Source organism: Periplaneta americana, chromosome 13 (genome assembly GCF_040183065.1).
Source record: "Periplaneta americana isolate PAMFEO1 chromosome 13, P.americana_PAMFEO1_priV1, whole genome shotgun sequence".
Classification (NCBI taxonomy): domain Eukaryota; kingdom Metazoa; phylum Arthropoda; class Insecta; order Blattodea; family Blattidae; genus Periplaneta; species Periplaneta americana.
The window spans coordinates 116,233,912-116,252,895 of record NC_091129.1 but is presented as its reverse complement, the minus strand read 5'-3'; the positions used below and the strand labels follow the sequence as shown (position 1 = coordinate 116,252,895).

General features: G+C 32.9%; 1 protein-coding gene across 2 annotated transcripts in view; it reads left to right on the top strand.

Moving 5' to 3' along the window:
* The first annotated feature begins 2,093 nt into the window (after positions 1–2,093).
* Positions 2,094–18,984, top strand: part of LOC138712305 (facilitated trehalose transporter Tret1-2 homolog) — a 57,191-nt gene continuing 40,300 nt past the window's right edge. For both annotated transcript variants that reach the window (XM_069843932.1, XM_069843931.1), the window contains exon 1: positions 2,094–2,167. The gene's annotated coding sequence lies outside the window, so the exon portion shown is untranslated. The remainder of the gene's footprint in view (positions 2,168–18,984) is intronic.

Genomic DNA, 18,984 nt, shown 5'->3' with positions numbered 1-18,984 from the left:
CTCGATAAGGACAAGGACCACGATAAATATCATGACATGGACCACGACATGCACCACGACAATGATCGCAATAAGACACCATGGCTTGGACAACAATAATGACCACGAAAAGTATTACGACAAAGAAACAACGATTATTATAGGACCACGAAACGGACGAACACAAAGACAAGAATATCAACGACCGCAGTAAGGATCAGTACATACGCTATTGCTCTGACATCCTGTACAATTTCATTGGCCAACTTGGAGTTGAAATCAAATACGTATTTTAAAAACAAGGCAGCGCCACTGTACACACGGCAGAGAGATAGGTACAACTTTTCACTTATATATTTGGAGAACGCAATATTGCTAAAAAAATTTCTGGCCTCCACGTTCTCCAGACATTATATCTCCAGAATTTTAGCCTATCTTGGGGAGTAGAAAAATGTGTATTGTAATCGATATCATTCATGCTCACTTGATGAGATGTAAGCTCCAACAACATAGGGAGCATTTCGCAACAAGAATTGGTGAAAGTTCTTAAATCAAATGGGTCCAGGTATACTATATTGACGCTAGCGGCCATCACTTTCCACATATATATCTAGGACATCATATCAGGAGGTCATATCAACAAACGCAGCGTTATTGAAATATTTTAATGGAACATATTTGTTTAAAAATAATCGTTTGAGAATTACAATGGACATGAGGAAAAATAAAAAAAGTATCCATTAATTTTATTACACAGAAGATTAATAGAAATTTGTCTGACCAAACATATGAATTACCCACAAATTTAATTTATACAGACTTTAATGTATTAACTATTGAAGAAATTTATAAATATAGTTCACTAACTTACTACCACAGAAATCAAATAAAACATAAATCTAATCGACATGAATATCGTACTCGAAGACAAAAGTCTACTTTCCCATTAATTGAGCCTAAATGTCATACAAGTGCAGCTTTTAAACATGGTGCTAGTTTCGGCCCGAGACTTTATACCATTTTCCAAATTTCAAATATTTTAAGATTGAAACTTTTAAAAACTAAATTTATAAAGTTATTCATGATATTTAATATTAACAAATGTGTGTCTTTTTTGCCTTTTATTTCTGTCGACTATATTTATGTTTTTATTGAATATCACTGGGTTCTGTCCGATTATCAATTTATAGTAAATGTGTATTTTTCGCTCTTTTTTTTCTTTCTCCTTTTTTCTGCTCTTGTGTTGTATTTATTGGTTTGAATTAAGTTACTTACTGTATTTAGTAATCTGTCCTTGTAAATTGTATATTATATTATTGACTAAGGTCACACCGTACACGAGCCTGGCTCTTACTGTAGTGGCTAAAAGCATTTTTGTTTTATAAATTTAATTTGTACTCACTAGCTAGCTAGATAAATAAATAAGTAAAATAAATAAATAAAATAGACTGGGATAGGAAAATGTATTCTATATTTAAGTGGGTCTAATCTAAGTTTATAGTTTTGTTGATATGATCTTCTGGCATAATCCCCTCGATATACTATGTCGGACAATGAAGTAATGAGATATTTTTTCCCATCTGATGAGGCAACCCTGCAGGCCCTTACCATAGCCATGTTTAACATTGGTCCTCTCTCCAACCAAATTCCAACTGACACCACTCTGCAAGCTGTAAGTGTGGAGTAACTTTCTTGAATAGTGGAGTTACGTGTTTGCTCCTCGTCAATACATTGGAATAGCAGAATATCGCGCAGCGCTAAGCCCTCTACATTTACATGAAACTCAGTGAAAATGCCATGACAACGTATGTAAAGCTTCAGCAGTCTTTTAGAAACGATGTGATGTCAAGAACACAAGTTTCCCCACGGTATAAAATGTTACTAGAAAATAATTTAACTCAAAAATAGTAAAAAAATATTGAAGTTCATGTGCTCATAAATAACGAAAGGATCCATAACCACGTCAGCGATGACACCTTATACAGGTTGAAAGTGTAATTATGGACTTTCCAGTCATAATTCACGCTGAGAATGTCAGAAACGTCTTGAAGCAGTTGTCTGTTTCACCTGACACAGACCAGGTTCTGAACAGTTCAAAGATATGAGCCTCATCAGTAAATCAAGTGCTAAAATTGAAGTGAAAGGTTCAGTTCGACGTCTCTCTCTACTTTACTAATAATTCAGAAGTGTAAGATAGTTAAGTTATGGATTTAAATCGATTTCACCTCAAGTAATATACAACTTCTCTGTATATTAAGCTGAAATTATTCTATAGAGAATGGTTCTGCATATCCAACATAGTAAGAGGCGAAGTTGTACATATCTTGGCAGCTCACAGGAAGAATGAGGCAGACACGCGAGAAATCACGGATTTATTCCCAGCTTCTGGAGCAAACATGATATCCGTTGAAGATGTAATCAAGCCAAATACCTTACTATAATGATACCGGACGGCGAAATATCGCGGACCTGACATCTAGTGGAGAGGGATGGAATTACGTCCACAACATAGCGAGATTCGGACTATTGTTTAAAACGTGAGTTACTAATGTCGAATTATATATATTAAACACTTAAGAAATGTTGAATAATATTTAACGTAAAATTATTAATTGATTAACCAGTGGACTTACTCGTGTTAATTATGTAAGATTTGTCAGGCTTGCGCTGTTTCAGTGCTTCACGCACCATCCTCAGAGCCTACTAGATCACGGCGTCATCTCGAACTTCTCTGCCTGTTATGTGGGTGTGTTTGATTGTTGAAAGATGTTGAAGAGTGGAGTCAAATAGTGTGCGTCTACTGAAATTGATCTGTGTGTTGAGAATTTGATCGGGGTGTGTTTTAGTGTGTTTGTATATTTCGTATTGTTCTAGTGCGTTGAGTTTTTGGTTCTTGGGTTGTATGTGTAGGATTTCCATGTCCGTATTTATGTTATTGTATGTATGGTTAGCATTGGTTATGTGATCGGCGTATGTAGATGTATTGTGTCCTTTGGTTATTGCTTTAATATGTTCTTTGTAGCGTGTTTGGAATGATCTGCCTGTCTGTCCTTAACAAACACAAAAAACACGCAAAACACAACACAAACACAAGAACACAAGAAATACATCACACTAACATATTAAAACAAAAGAACACATAAGGTCGCATCTTTATTCAGAAAGCAGAAATACAACATAACATACAGAACAGAAAACACACTACAAAGACATCTCAACACACAAAGAACACAAACAAATAAATACGACCACACAGGTGTATACAAACTCACATGTAATATTTGCGATAAGTTCTACATAGGACAGACAGGCAGATCATTCCAAACACGCTACAAAGAACACATTAAAGCAATAACCAAAGGACACAATACATCTACATACGCTGATCACATAACCAATGCTAACCATACATACAATAACATAAATACTGACATGGAAATCCTACACATACAACCCAAGAACCAAAAACTCAACACACTAGAACAATACGAAATATACAAACACACTAAAACACACCCCGATCAAATTCTCAACACACAGATCACTTTCAGTACACACACTATTTGACTCCACTCTTCAACACCTTTCAACAATCAAACACACCACATAACAGGCAGAGAAGTTCGAGATGACGCCGTGATCTAGTAGGCTCTGAGGATGGTGCGTGAAGCACTGAAACAGCTGTAAGCCGGACAAATCTAACATAATTAACACGAGTAAGTCCACTAGTTAATCAATTAATTATATTCAAGTGTTAAAAGTAGTGTACGCAAGATTCAAAATGTAAAATTATTATCTTGTCTCAAAGCTGCATATTATGAGAAATATTGTATACTTCATATTACTTTCCGTAATTAATTGTTACATATTTTTTCTTTGGTTTACCGAGACAAAATCAATCTGATATTAGGAATGAATTTATGGTAATGTTTTATATACGCATTGCTGACAACTGCGAAGATAAAACTGACGCTTGTAATGATAAACAACAATAAAACTTAATATGATAAAACCTTAAAATCCAATATATTTTAACTTCTATTCAATTATTAGGTCTAAATAAAAAAATTAATTTGTATTTTTCTATCAACACAAAGACGAAGGAAATAGGCCTACTAAAGAATGTTGTTGACTCACGTTTTATGAACTGTCGGAAATCGAAAGTACGATTTGGAGCAATTTGTAATACTGCAATTGTCACAATTATAAACAGCACATATACATCCTGACATTTTAACAGAGCACTAATTAATAAAACTATTAACTAGTCCAGCAACAATATACATTGCAGTTTATTACAGCTTGTTTCGCGAGTATCTCCAAACCGGCAGGTAGGTAGCAGCACCAGCGTCGTTCGCACGCAAAACTGCTAGCTGTCCGGTATTATTATAGTAAGGTATTTGATCAAAGTTTCGAGAGATGTTCCCAGGGTTCTCCCCTTTTCGCCTCTTTATTTTTCCAACATGCATTATCATTTCCTGTTAGATGTTTCAGCATTCTTTGAAGTGGAACTTTCTTTATTCACCTCACTAGGTATGGTGGGATATGATGTTAATCCGAATTGACAGTGACATCATTGCACATTATAAACATGTTATTTGTTAATACAAACATATGAAATAGAGGTCATAAAGTTTGAAATTACTGTTCGTATAAAACACTGCTGGAAGCAAGATTATAAAAATGCTTCTGCGGCTCGTAGAACATGCTTTTCATTTCATTTCATTTACTGTATTCCACAGATCTTACATTAGCGTTGAAGCTTTAAGATGTGGAACAAGTCAACATTTTACAAGATTACAATTTTTAGGCAAGATGTAGTTAGATGAGGCCCAGGATTCGCCACAGTTTACCTGGAATTTGCCTTCTAGTTGGGGAAAACCTCCGAAAAAACCAACCAGGTAATCAGACCAAACGGGAAATGAAGTGAGGTGAGGTCGAAGACTCGCCATAGACCACACGGAATCCGCCCCACGGCTGGGGAAAACCTCGGAATAAGCCTACAGCCCGATTATTTAGTCCTGACAGCTCAGAAACGAGAAAGAGAAGTAATTGGAGTAGTGGGGAGAGTTCCGGACTAGGGAAGGGCGAGCGGTCGCTAAATTAATGCAGTATAGTTCAACTGTACTGGAAACACAACGCTATACCGCATATGAGCTATCCGATCGCTTCGACTGCAGGCTACAGACTAACCTAAACATCCCTTGGCGTAACTTAATGGACTCGCCTGACCCAGGCGCAGATCGCCAGCCAATGTCAGGACTAAATAATAGTAATGTACCAATCAAACCAAACGCGGGATCCAATCCAAGCCCGAGCACAGTTCCGGATCAGCAGGCCAGCGAGTCTGCCGACTAAGCTGCATTGGTAGCTCTAAAAATATACAGTACATATCAATCAGATTATTAAATTCACAAATCTAAACGAATATTCATCAGTTGAGCTATAAAATATAATATTTAGCAAGCAAGTTAATTCAACTTAAAACCATAAACAATTCAATCAGATGAGATATAGAAAAATTAATAATACATACCACGCAAATTACTTCAAATTACAAGCATAAACAATTTATCAGTTAATATTATAGATTATTATTCAATTTAAAGCATATGCAATTTACCAGTCAAACTGTAGAAACATATATCAATAGGCTACATAGTAAACAGTTCAATTCGATTTATAAGCATACTTTCGTTAACTTACTCACTTTATTATGGCTTTTAAGGAACCCAGAGGTTCATTGCCGCCCTCATATGAGCCCGCCATCGGTCCCTATCCCGTGCAAAATTAATCCATTCTCTATCATCATATCCCACCTTCCTCAAATCCATTTTAATATTATCTTCCCATCTACGTCTCGGCTACCCTAAAGGTCTTTTCCACTCCGGCCTCCCAACTAACACTCTATATGCATTTCTGGATTCTCCCATACGTGCTACATGCCCTGCCCACCTCATACGTCTCGATTTAATGTTCTTAATTATGTCAGGTGAAGAATATAATGCATGCAGTTTTTGCAACTTTCTCCATTCTCCTGTAACTTCATCCCTCTTAGCCCAAATATTTTCCTAAGAACTTTATTATCAAACAACCTTAATCTCTGTTCCTCTCTCAAAGTTAGAGTCCAAGTTTCACAACTATACAGAACAACCGGTAATATAACTGTTTTATAAATTCTAACTTTCAGATTTTTTCACAGCAGTCTAGATGAAAATAGCTTCTCAACCGAATAATAACAGGAATTTCCCATATTTATTTTGTGTTTAATTTTCTCCCGAGTGTCATTTATATTTGTTACTGTTGTTCCAAGATATTTGAATTTTTCCACCTCTTCGAAGGATAATTCTCCAATTTTTATATCTCCATTTCGTACAATATTCTGGTCACGAGACATAATCGCATACTTTGTCTTTTCGGGATTTACTTCCAGACTATCGCTTTACTTGCTTCAAATAAAATTTCCGTGTTTTCCCTAATTGTTTGTGGATTTTCTCATAACATATTCACGTCATCCGCATAGATAAGAAGCTGATGTAACCCGTTCAATTCCAAACCCCGTCAGTTATCCTGAACTTTCCTAATGGCATATTCTAGAGCGAAGTTAAAAAGTAAAGGTGATTGCTTTAGCCCGCAGTGAGTTGGAAAAGCTTCAGATAGAAACTCGTCTATACAGACTCTGCTGTAAGTTTCACTGAGGCACATTCTAATTCGAACTAGTTTCTTGGGAATACTAAATACAATAAGAATATCAAATAAATCTTCCCTCTTAACCAAGTCATATGCCTTTATTAAATCTGTATAACTGATGTACTGAACCTTTATACAAGATTGTATAATTCGTATCAAGTAGATTAATTCAATTTATAATCATAAACAATTCATAAATGAGCTATACAGACAACTATTCAAGTTACAGCATATACAATTCATGAGCCAAACTATACAAACATATACAATATATAGTAAACAGATTAATTCAATTGACAAGCATATTTTCTTTAAGCTATACAAAATTGTAGAATTCACATCAATCGGATTAATTAAATTTATAAACATAAACAATTAGTCAGTTGAGCTATACAGACTACTATTCAATTTACAGCATATTCGATTCATCAGTTGAGCTTTACAGACTACTATTCAATTTACAGCACATACAATTCATCAGTTAAGCTATACAAAAATACACAATATATAGTAAACAGATCACGTCAATATACAAACATATTTTCGATGATCTATACAAAATTGTACATTTAATATCAAGTAGAATAATTTAATTTACAAGGCTAAATAATTAATCAGTTGTGTAGCAGGCATGAGTATGTAGGAATTTGGATAATTCTTTTCTAAACCTTTTCTCATGGTCCTTCAAAGCTTTACGATAATTAGGCAGTGCATCGAAGGTTTTAATATATCGATAGTGAACTTCTTTTTGATAACAGCTTAGGGTAACATAGGGTAGATGAAGATCTGTATTAACAATATGAATGCATTGACTAGTAATGTATCATGGTTTTTAATATAAAACATCATTAGGGGAAGACTGTATTAACAAGGTAAGGTCAAGATTTTTACAGTTTGGAAAATACTTTTACATGATGTTCTTTTATGCACACCAGCCCTTATTCTTAAAGCTTTCTTTTGTAAAACAAAAATGTGTTTAGCTTCAGACGACTTATCCCTGAATAGTAATCCATATTTAATTACAGAATGAAAATATGCAAAATATGACATTTTATGTATGTTTACGGCACCAATAGCAGATAAGGATCTTAATGCATAACAGTCAGAGCTCAATTTCGGAGTAATATATTCTATGTGTCTTTTCAAGTTAAAGTGATTATCCAACTCTAAACCAAAAAACTTTTTCATATAACTGCGCTGAAACTCCATAGTACTTCGGTACATCACAGTAATATGATAAAGTGTAGGTAATCAAGACGGTCCCATGTTCCGTCGGACCCCGGCCACTTAGTCACTCGTAATGAGTGCACCTCTGTACTTGTGGTTGGGCACTGTCTACTGTCACACATTTGGTGACACGGTACACGAGGGTAGGTCAACAAAGGGAAACACAGTATGTAGTCACCATAAAGAAACTTTGTGCTTATAGAATCCTTGAGATGAGTTCCATTTAATCGAATACTGTAGGAAACCTGAGCACTATTGTGTGTACTAAATTTGACTGCACTGGTTTTATCAACATTAAGTGCTAGTTTATTTACATGGAACAATACATTCATTAGATTCAGCACTGTAATATAAGTGTTTATAAAATTATCGTAGTGTTTGGTTGAAATAATCATACTCTATCATCTGTAAATAACATTACATGCGATAAATTGTTTATGGTTAAGGCTTCATCATTAAAATAAGCCAGAAACTGCAATGGACCTAAAACTTAACCGTCGGGAACTCCATATTTAACATTTCTAAATTCTGAATAAGTAATTTTGTGACTACATGGTATATTTATTTCTTCTTCTTGTTTTATATTTGAAATGATAGAAATGTTATGTTTTATTTAACGACCCTCGCACCTGCCGAGGTTATATCAGCGTCGCCGGTGTGTCAGAATTTTGTCCCGAAGGAGTTCTTTTACATGGCAGTAAATCTACTGACATGAGCCTGTCGCATTTATGCACACTTACATGCCACTAAACTTGCCCGGGATCGAACCCGCAACGTCGAGCATAGAAGGCTAACGCTATACCAACTGCTCCAACCAGGTCGAATTTTTCTATTTGATAAGTAAGATGAAAACCAATCTAACGTCTCATCTTTAATACCATACTTACTTACTTACAAATGGCTTTTAAGGAACCCGAAGGTTCATTGCCGCCCTCACATAAGCCCGCCATCGGTCCCTATTGTGTGCAAGATTAATCCAATCTCTATCATCATATCCCACCTCCTCCAAATCCACTTTAATATTATCCTCCCATCTACGTCTCGGCCTCCTCAAAGGTATTTTTCCCTCCGGTCTCCCAACTAATACTCTATATGCATTTCTGGATTCGCCCATACGTGCTACATGTCCTGCCCATCTCAAACATCTGGATTTAATGTTCCTAATTATGTCAGGTGAAGAATACAATGCGTGCAGTTCTGCGTTGTGTAACTTTCTCCATTGTCCTGTAACTTCATCTCTCTTAGCCCCAAATATTTTCCTAAGCACCTTATTCTCAAACAACCTTAACCTATGTTCCTCTCTCAGAGTGAGAGTCCAAGATTCACAACCATACAGAACAACATCTTTAATACCATACAATTTTAATTTTTTACTCAAAAGTAAAGTCGATGGTGAAGATGTCGTTAGTGAGCTCATGGCACAACTATGGTTCCAGCGTTTCAAATAATGGAGAAGGAGGCATTAAACCTTTTCAGCGTGCTTTAAGAGCTGAGGTATAGGATATTGAGAACATATGCAGAGTTTCAGAAGAAAATCCAGAAAAAATACTTGTAAGTTGTCAGAAGAATCTAGTGCTTCAACAGATATAGTACATTGTCACATTAATATACTTAGAAAATCATACTGAAGCTGTAAATTTCAATTTCATGAATTGACACCTTTACAGGCACAACGCGGAGTGTAGATATTCTGTCGTTAGCTTATCGCTAATCCCATAGACCATAAATTTATTAGGAGAACTGTAAAATGTCATGAAAAAATGGGTTTATTACCACAACTGTGACACCTCAAAACAGTGGCTCGATCCCCGACAGCCTGCCAAACTAGTCTTAAAAAGAAAATCACTTCGACCCCAAAATAATGTTAGGCCTATAGTATTTCTATGGAGGAATTTTGAATTCGTGATTCACTAAGAGTTTGTTCCAACCAGACATGCAGTCGATACGGGTCTTTAATGTGAAGAATTAAAACGAGTTCTTGATGTTTTGAGAGAGAATAGCCGACATTAGTTAATCGAAATAGAATTTTTTTTCCAACAGGATAATGCGACACTGCACGCGCCCGAACAATCATAGAAAAAATCGAAGAATCGGACTCCTACTACATCCGGCATATAGCCCTGGTGTTGTGCTTTCAGGTTCCCATCTGTTTCGGCCTATGGTCCACTTCCTCCATGGAAGAAATTAAAAAAAATTTGGAAGCCGTAGAAATGGTATCACCGAATTATTCGCATCAAGATCCAGAAACTGGTACCGTCACGGGATAACAGACCTCGCTGAAAGTTGGCACAAGACCACAAAACCAAATGGCCTTTAATTTGAAAATTAGATTAATTTCTTGTCACAGCACACTCCAACTAAAATTTTGCTCCAAATCCGACATTACTTACCAGGCAATATCTGTAGAAATGCAAGCCTCTCAATCTTCTCCTTGTCTTCTACTTCTTATCCATTTCTTTCTCTTCATGTCCCTGTATTTTCTTGTTCTCCATGTCTTCTCCGTGTTCTCTTTTGTAATCTCCTTCCTGTCCTTCTCTTTCCTTTGCTCTCCTTGTCTTTCCCTCTTATCTTCTTGTCTTCCACTTGCTCTAATTGTTTTATTTACATATATTGCACTAATGTCCGTAAAGTAGTACATACACATGCATGTATAATTTTTAAGTGAAATTTACCGCAAGCGATAATACCGGTTTAAACAAACAACCTTATCTAGTAATGACTTTGAAGTTATTTATGTGACTTTAATATTCACTATTTAATGTACAGCTCGATTCAAGTTATTGGCCCCTGTCCTTGGTCGTTTGGCTAGTGAGCGAGCTGTGTGTTGCGTCATAAGAAACACATTTAATCACTATCGTGCATAGGGGGGGAAGAGGGAAGAGGAAGAGTGAAAATAATATCTATGCTCGAAGCTGAGGGACACTCATGTCAAGAAATATGTCATCATGACATTGTTTAGTTTAGTTAGTAACGGGACGTGTGGAAGAATATTGTGTTTTAAGACGGAGTGTACCGCGACATGATAAGAAGGAAGTGTTACGCTTTATGACTGCGCGGCCTGATCTGTGTGACCCAGCCCACCAATAGTGATGAGTAACTCGCTCTTACTCTATTTACTTACTTTTTGCAAGGGCCAAAATCCCTGAATCAAACTGTACATAGAACCGAGATAAATATAGTCCGTAATATTCCCACAGCATTATTTCACCTGCCTCAAGTCCAAAAGTATCATACTCTACTAATACAGGGACATCACTTTATTTTTACTAACATTTTTAACATTAACCTGGCTATACTCTGAAACACTGTTACCCCCCTTCCATTACAGGAGTTTGGAGTTGCTAGTGCAATATGTAAACAAATCATTTTACTAGCTATAGGAGGAGAGAAAAGTAGTGTATCCATTTATGTTACAGGGAAATATAGTATTACGATTTTCAGTTTGGTCATTACTTTACAGTATTTTATTAAAAAACAGTAGAATAATAACAATTTTTTTCACAGACTCAAGTCTTCAGGCGGTTATATACATTATGTAATGTCTACATTATTCAGCAAGTTACTAATCTAATTTATTCCCGAGAATTTTGTGAGCACTTCCATAAGAAACCCCAATTTCTACAGCTAACTTCTTGACCGACTTATTAGGACCTCGCTGCATCCTTTCTCTAGCATCTTCTACAGCATCTTCTGTCACCTTTGTTGGCCATCTTACACTTCTCTTCCTTTCTGTACACTCTGTTGCTCTAAATTTATCTACCAGATTAATGACATTTCTACGAAAATATTCCGTAATGATATAATCAGGAAATTGTGAAAATAACTGTTGTTCACATTCGGTTATATTGTAATTCCAGTTTCCATCATCGTCCTTCATACCTACAAACAGTAAAACAAAACTATTGTTTAAATAATGCCATTAATTACTGTACCATATCATAGGGTACCGTACTTTCGGTAACTCTAATCTTCACTTCTGCTCAGTCCACACAGATAAATTCAGTTATGCTACACACCGTATCTTTGTGAAAATAAACTTCAAGCTTTTTCTTCTATAGAAAATGCAACATATTTCTGAAACACACTGTACTCTGTACTGTTTATTTCACTGCTAGCAACAGCGGCCATAAGTTTGTGTGACTGACGTTAGGAAGGACATTAGTGAAAGGGATGGGAGTCAAGTACATTTAGAAACGCAGGTACAATAAAAATTGAAGTGAAAATAAAATGATGTCCCTGTACAATCTGAACTGTAGTTCTCTATTTTCCTAATCTTCAATTTTTAAAAATGAAAGAAAGGTAAGCAACATTCAAATGTTATATAAAGAGCTTTCGAAAAATCACAGTGCACTTACGTAACTCAGCTAACTAAAGTTTTCTTGCAAAGTTACTGCTGCATTTATTCCTGAATAAAATTATATCGATTATTTTCAACGTTATGTATGAACAATAATTTTAGCAGTTTCATTCTGTGTTCTATGAGACGCCATTCAACTTTCTCGAGAAGAACCTTTTTTATTATTTGTCGAATACATGTATCGGGAAGGTGAGAGAATAAAATCAGAACCACCAATGTCATTACAGAACTATCTCGAAAAATCGAAAAGTGATAATTGGGAGGAAAAATTTAAAGGTACGCATCACGCGTCCTTGCAAGGGGTTGGGGGCTGTACGAAACTAAATATGTGAGCTCCAAGCCTGTTGGCCACTAGTCTCACTCCGGATTACGCTGCTCCACTGAAGGAGCTCTAGAGAATTTTGAAGGGGATAACCGAAAATGGACGTAACCTCTTAGGTACCACATACGCGAGGAGGACTGAAATGTGATCAAGGGATCACGGGACGGGGAGAGGAGGAGATGACTGGTGTTTGCCGTTAGGATGTCAGGTGTTATCTTGCACATTGAAAGGGGCTTAGCCATTTCGCAGTGCAAGTGGAGTCGTGAAGACTCTGTCATCTGTTGTTCGATGACAAGGCAAGTGAAGGCCGTCAGAAGAAGCGCCGTGAAATCTAAATGTGCAATTTGAGAGGTCCCTGTCCTTTCAAATTGCGACTAATTGAGTGACCTCGTACATTTAATAGACAATTTATAGGTTCTGAACTAGGGCATACGTCGTTTACAAGAAAAGAGGAATATATATGGGGAAGGGCATATAGGTCCGTGGCCCATTTCTTATAGGGCTCATCCCGACATTTGTCTTACGCCTTAGGAAAACCACGGAATACCTTAGGCAGGATGAGTTGTCTCATATAAGAGACTAGCCAATTTGGCTATTAGGTAGGAGGTGATTGTTGAAAACTACGTATCTAAAATAAACGTCTCTTATCACTCTCTTCTTAGAGCGGTCTATTATCGGGAGCCAGTCGAAAAGAGAGAACAAGTAACCAGAACAGGTAGATTACGCAGAGGTTTGAGGTAATAGGCATGGGATTTATAATCGGGGAAGGTTACAAAACAAGGAAATTGTGCCCAAATTTTCCGGAATCCCATTATGCAATTATCTCCTGCACGTGCTCCTTTGATATGCCACACTGGATTGACAGGTGTCCCTGCGTTATGCGATGATTCGCTGTAATGAGTTCGCTAACACGAGTACGATGAGCATCATCAGTTGCAGTACGTTGCTTTCCACTGTCTTTCGTCACGCAAGCTGAGAGTTCTGATTTCAAATTTGGTTTCAAAATAATAATAATAATAATAATAATAATAATAATAATAATAATAATGCCAGATAAATTCAAATAAATTAGGTCCTTTTGCCTTCTCTTCCACCTACAATAATAATAATAATAATAATAATAATAATAGTAGTAGTAGTAGTAGTAGTAGTAGTAGTAGTAGTAGTAGTAGTAGTAGTAGTTGTAGTAGTAGTAGTAATAATAATAATAATAATAATAATAATATTGCCAGATAAATTCAAATAAATTAGGTCCTTTTGCCTTCTCTTCCACCTACAATAATAATAATAATAATAATAATAATAATAATAATAATAATAATAATAATAATAATAATGCCAGATAAATTTAAATAAATTAGGTCCTTTTGCCTTCTCTTCCACCTACAATAGTAGTAATAATAATAATAATAATAATAATAATAATAATAATAATAATAATGCCAGATAAATTTAAATAAAATAGGTCCTTTTGCCTTCTCTTCCACCTACAATAATAACAATAATAGTAGTAGTAGTAGCAGTAGTAGTAGTAGTAGTAGTAATAATAATAATAATAATAATAATAATAATAATAATAATGCCAGATAAATTCAAATAAATTAGGTCCTTTTGCCTTCTCTTCCACCTACAATAATAATAATAATAATAATAATAATAATAATAATAATAATAATAATAATGCCAGATAAATTCAAATAAATTAGGTCCTTTTCTCTTCTCTTCCACCTACAATAATAATAGTAGTAGTAGTAGTAGTAGTAGTAATAATAATAATCATAATAATGCCAGATAAATTCAAATAAAATAGGTCCTTTTGCCTTCTCTTCCACCTACAATAATAATAATAATAATAATAATAATAATAATAATAATAATAATAATACTAATAATAATAATAATAATAAGAGTAGTAGTGGTAGTAGTAGTAATAATAATAATAATAATAATAATAATAATAATAATGCCAGATAAATTCAAATAAATTAGGTCCTTTTCTCTTCTCTTCCACCTACAATAATAGTAGTAGTAGTAGTAGTAGTAGTAGTAGTAGTAGTAGTAGTAGTAATAATAATAATAATCATAATAATGCCAGATAAATTCAAATAAAATAGGTCCTTTTGCCTTCTCTTCCACCTACAATAATAATAATAATAATAATAATAATAATAATAATAATAATAATAATAGTAGTAGTGGTAGTAGTAGTAGTAATAATAATAATAATAATAATAATAATGCCAGATAAATTCAAATAAATTAGGTCCTTTTCTCTTCTCTTCCACCTACAATAATAATAGTAGTAGTAGTAGTAGTAGTAATAATAATAATCATAATAATGCCAGATAAATTCAAATAAAATAGGTCCTTTTGCCTTCTCTTCCACCTACAATAATAGTAGTAGTAGTAGTAGTAGTAGTAATAATAATAATCATAATAATGCCAGATAAATTCAAATAAAATAGGTCCTTTTGCCTTCTCTTCCACCTACAATAATAATAGTAGTAGTAGTAGTAGTAGTAATAATAATAATCATAATAATGCCAGATAAATTCAAATAAAATAGGTCCTTTTGCCTTCTCTTCCACCCACAATAATAATAGTAGTAGTAGTAGTAGTAGTAGTAATAATAATAATCATAATAATGCCAGATAAATTCAAATGAAATAGGTCCTTTTGCCTTCTCTTCCACCTACAATAATAATAGTAGTAGTAGTAGTAGTAGTAATAATAATAATCATAATAATGCCAGATAAATTCAAATAAAATAGGTCCTTTTGCCTTGTCTTCCACCTACAATAATAATAGTAGTAGTAGTAGTAGTAGTAGTAATAATAATAATCATAATAATGCCAGATAAATTCAAATAAAATGGGTCCTTTTGCCTTCTCTTCCACCTACAATAATAATAATACTAATACTAATAATAATAATAATAATAATAATAATAATAATAATAATAATAATAATGCCAGATAAATTCAAATAAATTAGGTCCTTTTCTCTTCTCTTCCACCTACAATAATAATAGAAGTAGTAGTAGTAGTAGTAGTAATAATAATAATCATAATAATGCCAGATAAATTCAAATAAAATAGGTCCTTTTGCCTTCTCTTCCACCTACAATAATAATAGTAGTAGTAGTAGTAGTAATAATAATAATCATAATAATGCCAGATAAATTCAAATAAAATAGGTCCTTTTGCCTTCTCTTCCACCTACAATAATAATAATACTAATACTAATAATAATAATAATAATAATAATAATAATAATAATAATAATAATAATGCCAGATAAATTCAAATAAATTAGGTCCTTTTCTCTTCTCTTACACCTACAATAATAGTAGTAGTAGTAGTAGTAGTAGTAGTAATAATAATAATCATAATAATGCCAGATAAATTCAAATAAAATAGGTCCTTTTGCCTTCTCTTCCTCCTACAATAATAATAGTAGTAGTAGTAGTAGTAGTAGTAGTAGTAGTAGTAATAATAACAATCATAATAATGCCAGATAAATTCAAATAAAATAGGTCCTTTTGCCTTCTCTTCCACCTACAATAATAATAATACTAATACTAATAATAATAATAATAATAATAATAATAATAATAATAATAATAATAATAATGCCAGATAAATTCAAATAAATTAGGTCGTTTTCTCTTCTCTTCCACCTACAATAATAATAGTAGTAGTAGTAGTAGTAGTAATAATAATAATCATAATAATGCCAGATAAATTCAAATAAAATAGGTCCTTTTGCCTTCTCTTCCACCTACAATAATAATAGTAGTAGTAGTAGTAGTAGTAATAATAATAATCATAATAATGCCAGATAAATTCAAATAAAATAGGTCCTTTTGCCTTCTCTTCCACCTACAATAATAATAGTAGTAGTAGTAGTAGTAGTAGTAGTAATAATAATAATCATAATAATGCCAGATAAATTCAAATAAAATAGGTCCTTTTGCCTTCTCTTCCACCTACAATAATAATAGTAGTAGTAGTAGTAGTAGTAGTAATAATAATAATCATAATAATGCCAGATAAATTCAAATAAAATAGGTCCTTTTGCCTTCTCTTCCACCTACAATAATAATAGTAGTAGTAGTAGTAGTAGTAATAATAATAATCATAATAATGCCAGATAAATTCAAATAAAATAGGTCCTTTTGCCTTCTCTTCCACCTACAATAATAATAATACTAATACTAATAATAATAATAATAATAATAATAATAATAATAATAATGCCAGATAAATTCAAATAAATTAGGTCCTTTTGCCTTCTCTTCCACCTACAATAATAATAGTAGTAGTAGTAGTAGTAGTAATAATAATAATCATAATAATGCCAGATAAATTCAAATAAAATAGGTCCTTTTGCCTTCTCTTCCACCTACAATAATAATAATACTAATACTAATAATAATAATAATAATAATAATAATAATAATAATCATAATAATAATGCCAGATAAATTCAAATAAAATAGGTCCTTTTGCCTTCTCTTCCACCTACAATAATAATAGTAGTAGTAGTAGTAGTAGTAGTAGTAATAATAATAATCATAATAATGCCAGATAAATTCAAATAAAATAGGTCCTTTTGCCTTCTCTTCCACCTACAATAATAATAATAATAATAATAATAATAATAATAATACTAATAATAATAATAATAAGAGTAGTAGTGGTAGTAGTAGTAATAATAATAATAATAATAATAATAATGCCAGATAAATTCAAATAAATTAGGTCCTTTTCTCTTCTCTTCCACCTACAATAATAGTAGTAGTAGTAGTAGTAGTAGTAGTAGTAGTAGTAGTAGTAGTAGTAGTAGTAGTAGTAATAATAATAATAATCATAATAATGCCAGATAAATTCAAATAAAATAGGTCCTTTTGCCTTCTCTTCCACCTACAATAATAATAATAATAATAATAATAATAATAATAATAGTAGTAGTGGTAGTAGTAGTAGTAATAATAATAATAATAATAATAATAATAATGCCAGATAAATTCAAATAAATTAGGTCCTTTTCTCTTCTCTTCCACCTACAATAATAATAGTAGTAGTAGTAGTAGTAGTAATAATAATAATCATAATAATGCCAGATAAATTAAAATAAAATAGGTCCTTTTGCCTTCTCTTCCACCTACAATAATAGTAGTAGTAGTAGTAGTAGTAGTAGTAATAATAATAATCATAATAATGCCAGATAAATTCAAATAAAATAGGTCCTTTTGCCTTCTCTTCCACCTACAATAATAATAGTAGTAGTAGTAGTAGTAGTAGTAATAATAATAATCATAATAATGCCAGATAAATTCAAATAAAATAGGTCCTTTTGCCTTCTCTTCCACCCACAATAATAATAGTAGTAGTAGTAGTATTAGTAGTAATAATAATAATCATAATAATGCCAGATAAATTCAAATGAAATAGGTCCTTTTGCCTTCTCTTCCACCTACAATAATAATAGTAGTAGTAGTAGTAGTAGTAATAATAATAATCATAATAATGCCAGATAAATTCAAATAAAATAGGTCCTTTTGCCTTGTCTTCCACCTACAATAATAATAGTAGTAGTAGTAGTAGTAGTAGTAATAATAATAATCATAATAATGCCAGATAAATTCAAATAAAATAGGTCCTTTTGCCTTCTCTTCCACCTACAATAATAATAATACTAATACTAATAATAATAATAATAATAATAATAATAATAATAATGCCAGATAAATTCAAATAAATTAGGTCCTTTTCTCTTCTCTTCCACCTACAATAATAATAGAAGTAGTAGTAGTAGTAGTAGTAATAATAATAATCATAATAATGCCAGATAAATTCAAATAAAATAGGTCCTTTTGCCTTCTCTTCCACCTACAATAATAATAGTAGTAGTAGTAGTAGTAGTAATAATAATAATCATAATAATGCCAGATAAATTCAAATAAAATAGGTCCTTTTGCCTTGTCTTCCACCTACAATAATAATAGTAGTAGTAGTAGTAGTAGTAGTAATAATAATAATCATAATAATGCCAGATAAATTCAAATAAAATAGGTCCTTTTGCCTTCTCTTCCACCTACAATAATAATAATACTAATACTAATAATAATAATAATAATAATAATAATAATAATAATAATGCCAGATAAATTCAAATAAATTAGGTCCTTTTCTCTTCTCTTCCACCTACAATAATAATAGAAGTAGTAGTAGTAGTAGTAGTAATAATAATAATCATAATAATGCCAGATAAATTCAAATAAAATAGGTCCTTTTGCCTTCTCTTCCACCTACAATAATAATAGTAGTAGTAGTAGTAGTAATAATAATAATCATAATAATGCCAGATAAATTCAAATAAAATAGGTCCTTTTGCCTTCTCTTCC